The following is a 7778-nucleotide window of genomic DNA, read 5'->3' as shown; positions in this document are numbered from 1 at the left end:
CAATCAAGTCTGGTTAAATATAAACATTAAAGCATTGGAATCTGTGAGATTATATATTTTGTAATATGATCAACTATCGTGAGAAATTTGATGTTTTGATTGATGCTTTCTGCAGTTTCTACCACATATTTCGTGTTTTTTGCATTTTTACTGTAAATTTATGTAAACCTTTACCTTATAAATGCATTTTCAGTCTACAATTTATTAAATGAGTTAACATACTATATTACTTGTTTCTCCTATTTTTGTAGCTGACAAAAGAAATCTAAAATCAGTTTGTTGCCATGACTAAGAAAGATGTATAATAAACAACATAAACCAAATCCCAGTGATGCACATTATTCATTGAACAAGATTATTAAAAAAAAAAAAAAAGCAACTTGCAATCACCAAGACGGAGCACAGGAGCCGAATGAATAACAAGGAGAAACACAGTAAATCAGATTTCTTTAACCTACGTGCGCCGTGCGGTGAGACTGGCAACTCGAAAATCAGATTTTGGGAAGCTGTCGATGGAGGTTCGAAATTGATTGCGAGGTTAGGGTATGGCTTTGCGACTTGGGTCGTGGATAATCGTTCCTCGCGTTTTCTTCTTTTGCATTTGCAGAAATTCTAAGAGAAATTGATTTGGATTTTGGTCCGGTCGTTCCGTCGTTGGCAATCGGCAGAGACGAGAGGAGAGGAAAAGGAGAGGAAAGGGAAGAGTAAATTTAATCAATGCTCACTCAACTTCAATTTACATTACTACTTGCTTAACGAACTATAAAATATAACCCGTTACTCACTCATCTCTCCAAATACTTACACATCCATCACCCATTTAATTTCTGTCAACTTCAATGAACGGAATGTGCCCCTTGTTGGACGGAAATTTGACGTGGCAGGTAACAAACATTAAATCAGTCCAACTGGGCCACAATCGTTAAAATCCCATAACAAATGAAAACATATTTTCTGGTAGAGCCAAAAACACAACAAAATATGAGAAAATGAAGATATTAGAGAAATGAAAATTCAAAGAATTTAAGAATCCCACATTCTTACCCAACCAATGCTAAAAGGAAAAACTGAACCAGTAAAGAAAATGTAAGAGGTGGTCTTTCTTTCCTGTAGAAGACATCCGTTGACACCAGCATCTTAGCCATAACAAGAAAAGCGTTGATTCTTCATAATACTCCACGTCTACATTGTATCCATTTATCAAGAATTCTAAACAAGTTTTCTTGCGGCCATGATCATATGGGTTTTTGAATCGCCTCCAGCTCCTCTGTTGTAATGTTGCGGGCAATCTGTGGGAGGAATAGAATGTCAAAAACTGTTAAACACAAACAATCCGAAATGAAATTCAAGACTTCAGTTGGGATTTTGGGGGCGATTTCTAGGGTTCCAAGTTGGGGAAGAATTTGTTTTCCTTCTTTGAGGCTTCTTTAGAGAAAATGGGTTTTTATTTGTCATGAGATTTTTGTCCAGTTGGACTAATTTAACATCTGTAATGTGCCATGTCAAATTTCCATCCAACACGTGGCACATTCCGTTAATTGAAGTTAATGGAGATTAAATGGGTGATGGATGGGTAAGTATTTTAATAGATGGGTGAGCAACGAGTTATACTTCATAGGTCGGTGAGCAAGTAGTAATGTATGCTTGAGTTTGGCGAGCATTGATTAAATTTACTCGGAAAGGGAAATGTTGAAATGATTTAGGGCAACTGAAGACGGCTTACGGCTTACCCAGCGTCCCAAGCTCCCAGCCCTTTCGTAAATTGTATTATACATCAACCCATCGGGGCGGGGCGACTTGCCATCACTACCCATGACTTGAACAAGTAGATTATTTTGATTTTTTTAGTAGCTCCCCAATCATTCAAACACCGTATATTCGAATTTTGGAGAAATATCTTTCAACTAATGGATGATTTGATTTAACTATTCAGCAATAATCTTCAGTTTTATGGAAAATCACATGAAAATCCAAATACATATATCTCAAGATTTATACGGATGTGCTAATATTTTTAGTTCAGGGGATGCATGATTATGCAATCAAACTTCTAGTATCTCAATTCACATCGAGAGACGGCACATTGGAATGGTTGGATTCAGATCCGTATGCCAGTATTACTACCTAAGATGAGTTGAAAAAGAAAGTTCTCTAATAAGTATTTTTCACCATATAAAATGACCAAAATGAAGATAAAAATTTCAACTTTTTAGCAACTTGATGGAAAAAAGCTATTATGAGGAATAGAATAGATTTAAGGAATTACTTGGAAAGTGTTCAAATTATAAGGGTCAACATGTACCACACTTTTATATAGGATTTCCACTCTCTGCAAATATCAGGTGGACTTCTCAGCAAACGGGTCCATCATGACTAAATCAGTATATGAAGCTATATAATTGTTTGAATTGATTAAAAAGACACATTCAATGTTCCATCATACTAATTAGGCTTGAAAAGAGTAACATGTATACATGAATTGGATAATTTATTAGCCACAAATTCACACAATGTTGCACTAAACTAACAAAGCATAAAGAACTCTTGGTGAAAGCTCATGAGGCTGATTTTTCAAAAATTGTATGGCTAAAGAATATATATTAAGGATTGCAGCCACTCTGAGTCAACATGTGAATTTTGTACAGAACCATCCATGCTTGCTGGACAATCCATATTCATAAACTTACAATCTGGTATGGAATTAGCACCCAAGATTTTGGTAGTCTAAAGATCAAAATAGTGGTAATTCCTCTAGCCCACAGTAGGAGAGAAGATTAAGTTTGAGAGACATATCTCAGCAGTAATTGCAAAAGACTACTAAAGAACTTCGCCGATGGAAATATATTATCAAAAACAGCGTGCCTCTATAAGGAAATTAGAAACTTAAATTAGTAGTTACCTTGCAATTGCCAGAGACTACTGGGTACTTTGCCTAACAATATTGAGAATAATCCATGGGAACAAGTGCACACTATTAACGTTCTCAAAGATAAGTCTTTCGACAATCCAGAAACTAAGGAAGCTGCTCAAGTTAAAAGATATGTGCATCTAATTATATCCCTCGGAGACTTTGAAAATACTCAGAAAACCAAATAGTACAGGCTTCACTAGGAGATGGATACAACTACGGAAAATCCATGTGAAAAGGCCAATTAAGAAACACGAACATGTGTTGATTGATAAGAAAGCTGTAAGGAATAATCTCAGTAGATTAAGGAAGTTGATCACACGGACAGTATACTAATTGTCTGAAGCTAAAGCTCCAAGCCCGGATGAAGCTTATGTGCCCCTATTCTCTTTCCTTAAGCGTTGCTGAAGCACAAGCTCGATAAGCTGTTTGAAATTTTTTTAGATGTCTTCAAGAAGTTGCATATCAACATCCCATTTGTTGATGCTTTATATTAAATTCCAAACTAAAGCCAAATTCTTTAAGGAGATGTTATCCAAGACGAGAAAGCTCAAAGAATTCAAGACAATGGCATTAAATGATGTGTAGTGCGGTTCTACTCAACAAGCTACCTCTAAAGTTAAAAAGTCGAGGGAGTTTCAAAATCCTATGCACTATTGGAAAATATTATACTAGTAATATTTTATGTGATTCGAGTGCAAATGTTAATTTAATATCCCTTGCTGTTTATAGGAGACTTAGCTTGGGAGGTATAAAACCACTTTTATCTTTGCAGCTTGCAAATTAATCCATCAAGCCTCTATAAGGCATGGTTGAAAATGTATTAATAAAAGTAGACAAATTCATGTTTTCAATGGATTTTATTGCATTAAATATTGAGGAAGATCTGAATATGCTAGTGATTTTGGGTCGATCATTCTTATCCATGAGACGAGCCTTAATTGCATTGAAAAATGTTTTTAGAATTTATGAAAAGGAGATGAATGATCAAGAAGTTGGCAAACTCAAACGGAAATAGGTGGATAGTTGGATCACTCAAACATGAAAATGCCATTTTAAAATTTGGAGACGAAGGAAGAATGCTAAGTTGGAAAACGTAAATAGTGTAAGCTGGCACTTCCATTTTAGGCCATGTGAAATGATTGTTCCAAGAAGTCGATCTTAGGGCTAAAAACAAGTGCTTATTGGAAGGCAATTCATTTTTCTTTATTTTTTTTTCCATAATTTGTTAAAAGTATATGTACTTATTATTTTAGAATAGGTCTAAAATTATGTTTGCCCAAAGTCTCACATGATTATATACTTCCTTTGTGAACCTCTCCATTTTATAGCTGCGTGATGGTAATATTTGACATAACAAGTTGTATGTGTTTGTATGTGAGTTGGACAAAATTATTATGCTTATTTGGATATATTTATGATTCATGAATTGTGACTAGATGATGTCACTTTTTCCGCGTTATTACTAAATTTATCCACATGAGATTGTAAAATTCTTGACCACAATAGTGATGATGTTCATTATTTTTTGAGTTTATTACATTGATAGAATATGTTGAATGAATTTTAGAACTATGTTGTTAAAACCAAGATCACAATTGAAAACACAACTATTTAACCAATTGAAAGGATAGTTGGAATGGTTGAACACGTGCCAAGAGCTATTTAGATAGGTATTTATGTGCTTGTTGAATGGGTGGAACCGAAATAGTAATCATACACTAGGGAGTTATCCCAACTACTCGTCTTGATAAAAGGAATTTCACTAGTCCGGAAAGAAAGAGGTAAAAGTGTAGGAAGAAGTAACTAGCATTGATAATGTTGAGAATCTACTTATCATGCGCAGCGGAAAATAAAACTAATTTCAATACCTACCAAGGATCTGCTTTGTATTTAGATGAAAACTGTGATAGAGATTGTATCTTTTACAATATCTGTAAACTCTTTTGCTATTCTTTTGTTCCAACGATCTTGATTTGCCACCCACAGCTCTCCAATTGTCCAAACTTCAATGGAAAACTACACAGAGAATAAGATTATAGGAACCAAGATTTTCTCCTCTTGTGCTAGCAAGAACGAAAAATCTCTACAAATTGAAAATCCTAGTCAATTATTTACCTAAGTCCAAACGGACTTAGCCTGATCCGGTCCAATATTTAATTAACTCATTTAATTAAATTCGGCACATGAATTAATTAATCCAATTAATTAATTTAATTCGGGCATATAAATAAGAAACTCAATTAACTAATTTATCTAACACTTGTTAAATTAATTAATTGACAAGTCACAATCTTCCAATTCTCCTTTTGTGTGTGACCTATTAGGTTCCCGATTACGATAATTAATGATGTGAATTATTATTTTGATCTAATGAAAGTCGATAGATTAAAACACGCTTTTAATTTATCACCAACTCACGTTCACTGTCCCAGATTGACATTTAATAATATGTTAGAGCAATACACGTGATGAAAAATGTCAGATGGTATGACAAAATCACATTCGTTCATTTATCATGAAACTATAATCCCTTCGTCAACATTATTCGATAAATTACAAGATATAAAAGTGTGTCAATTCCGATTATCGATCATATCTTTCATTCTACTATTAAATCTAGATAAGGCAAAAACTTGTTTTTGACTTCTGAGTACACTTTGGTCAAGGATTTCGTTATCGACTTAATTAAATAAAATGCAGATCATAATCTCTTACTATTTGAAAGTGACGAATCCTCTATTGGTCATTCACAACCTTCATACGATTCTTGGCATACCCGAACGATGTCATATTACCAGCCCTTGGCAAATCAACATCCAACACCGTCAAAGCATGACTACCCTCATATAAGGCAATATGACGACTTCAAGTGAACTGACCAATTCCACTATCGAACGTTAGAGATTAACTACTAACACTCAGATAGTTATCCATGTGGAATCTCTTAGCAGGCCTCTTATATTTTGTTCTATGACAAAATATCCATATGTTCATTCAAGCGTCACCACACTTTAACTTATGAGATCAGCTACTTACTTCATAAGTACTAAATGTCACACGTGATGGTCTAATCGTAATAACGATATCTGTATCTCATTATTACTTATGACAACGGACGATTTAAGATTCAATCATCTGAAATTTGTATCTCATAATCACAATTCCTTATAATTAACAAATTACGAAGATCTAAATCTACGGACTCTATTATTTAATTTAATTGAATATTTGATTAAGCCCTTGTTTGAGCCCCATTTTAGGGGAGGGGATGAATTTTTGAATAATATATTGATGGGAAATGTGTGGTAAAAAATAAGGAAAAATTTTGGATTTACATGCAATATTATTTTATTGAAGAATGTGTGGTTGAAATGATGTTGAAAAATTGTTGAAAAATGCATTCTTTCAAAAGAATGGGGCTCAAACAAGGGCTAAATAATATATTTGCCATAAAATTTCATTAATTATCTATTAAAAGTGATTATGTTCAAAGTTGATTGGATATAGGATATAACACTTATAGATAAATATAAAAAACCGTGTCTAAGTAGTCCTAATTATCCTAGAGTGTAGAAAGAAGAAACAATAGGAAGAAGTAGGGCTGGGCAAATCTCTCAAACCGAACCTCACCGTTCTTATCAAATTAAATACCCGAGCGGATATCTGAATTGAGAACCGACGGGTACGGTTCGGTTCTTGGTTCTAGACCAAGAACCGAATCTTTCTAATTTTTTTTATATTGAATAAATCAAAATATTTTAATTTAATTTTTTTCTAAACAAATTAACAATTTTTAAATCCAAATTTTTGGCCAATTAATTTGTTTCATTTCTAATTTTTTAATTTTTGGCCCAATTATCCATTTTATTGTTTCATTTCTTAGCCTAACATGATCCAACCCACTAAATAACCCTAAACACCTACACTAAAGTGCATAGCGCTGTCTCGACTCTCGCACTTACTCTCGCAAACTCGTTGACATTTCAAAACCTATACAATCACCGACCAAAGTTGTGACCGTCGACCAAAGCTATAACCTCCGTCGATCGAAGCTGTGACCGCAGCGATCATTTGAACAAGGTAGTCTACTAGTCTCTGACATTCCAAAATCATTACAGTTATTTAGAGCTTGGATTCAAGGGGTTAAATCATGTTAATAAGATTAGTTTTGGTAGGTTTCTATGCAACATTTAAATTGGAGAAATAGACAGCTGATCATGTTAATAAGATTGGTTTTAAAAGGTTTGTATGCAACATTTAAATTGGAGAAATAGCCAGCTAATCATGTTAATAAGATTCGTTAGCAGTTAGGTTGTACTCTTTAAGGGTTTTCCAGAATGTTTTGCTGGTTTCTCTTTGTTCAATTGGTGCAACTAACATTCATTAGTGTTTGATGATTTTGTTCCACAATGTTTGTGCGGTATTTAACCAAGTTTCTTGATAAGGTGATACAAATTCTGGATGCTCAAATGGGAGACAAAAAACAGCCCAATGAGAGGTTAGAATCATTTCACTAAAAACACCCTGTGAGGGCATTGAGACAGGTAATAAAATGTACATTATATTTTTTTTTATTAAATCTTATTAATTGAACAAATTTGAATTTATTTATATTTGTTAATAACTTAATTGTGCTTTTTCAGTTTTTTCTTGTAGAGTTTCTCAATAATGAGTATGACAAGTCAAGTAATTGATAGATAGTTGAAGTTTTAGTATTAGTATCTACTCTTTGGTATTTATAAATTGTAAGCGTTGGTAAATTAATCTTGTTGAACTACTTGTTATTTACATGTTATTAAATTTGACTATGTTAATTTGTAAAACTACGATTGAATATGTCATTAGTTGTATTTATATAGTGTTATCA

General features: G+C 33.5%; 1 long non-coding RNA gene across 1 annotated transcript; it reads right to left on the bottom strand.

The window, feature by feature from the left end:
• Positions 1-178: 178 nt before the first annotated feature.
• Positions 179-1596, bottom strand: LOC111388235. Its single transcript, XR_002701531.1, has 2 exons — positions 1045-1596; positions 179-954 (listed from the first exon to the last, which is right to left on the bottom strand). It is a non-coding gene; the product is annotated as an uncharacterized LOC111388235 (long non-coding RNA).
• Between the last annotated feature and the right edge of the window lie 6182 nt (positions 1597-7778).

The sequence above is a fragment of the Olea europaea genome, unplaced genomic scaffold (genome assembly GCF_002742605.1).
Source record: "Olea europaea var. sylvestris unplaced genomic scaffold, O_europaea_v1 scaffold476, whole genome shotgun sequence".
Lineage (NCBI taxonomy): Eukaryota > Viridiplantae > Streptophyta > Magnoliopsida > Lamiales > Oleaceae > Olea > Olea europaea.
The sequence above is the reverse complement of the archived record's forward strand: the minus strand, read 5'-3'. Positions and strand labels throughout refer to the sequence as shown.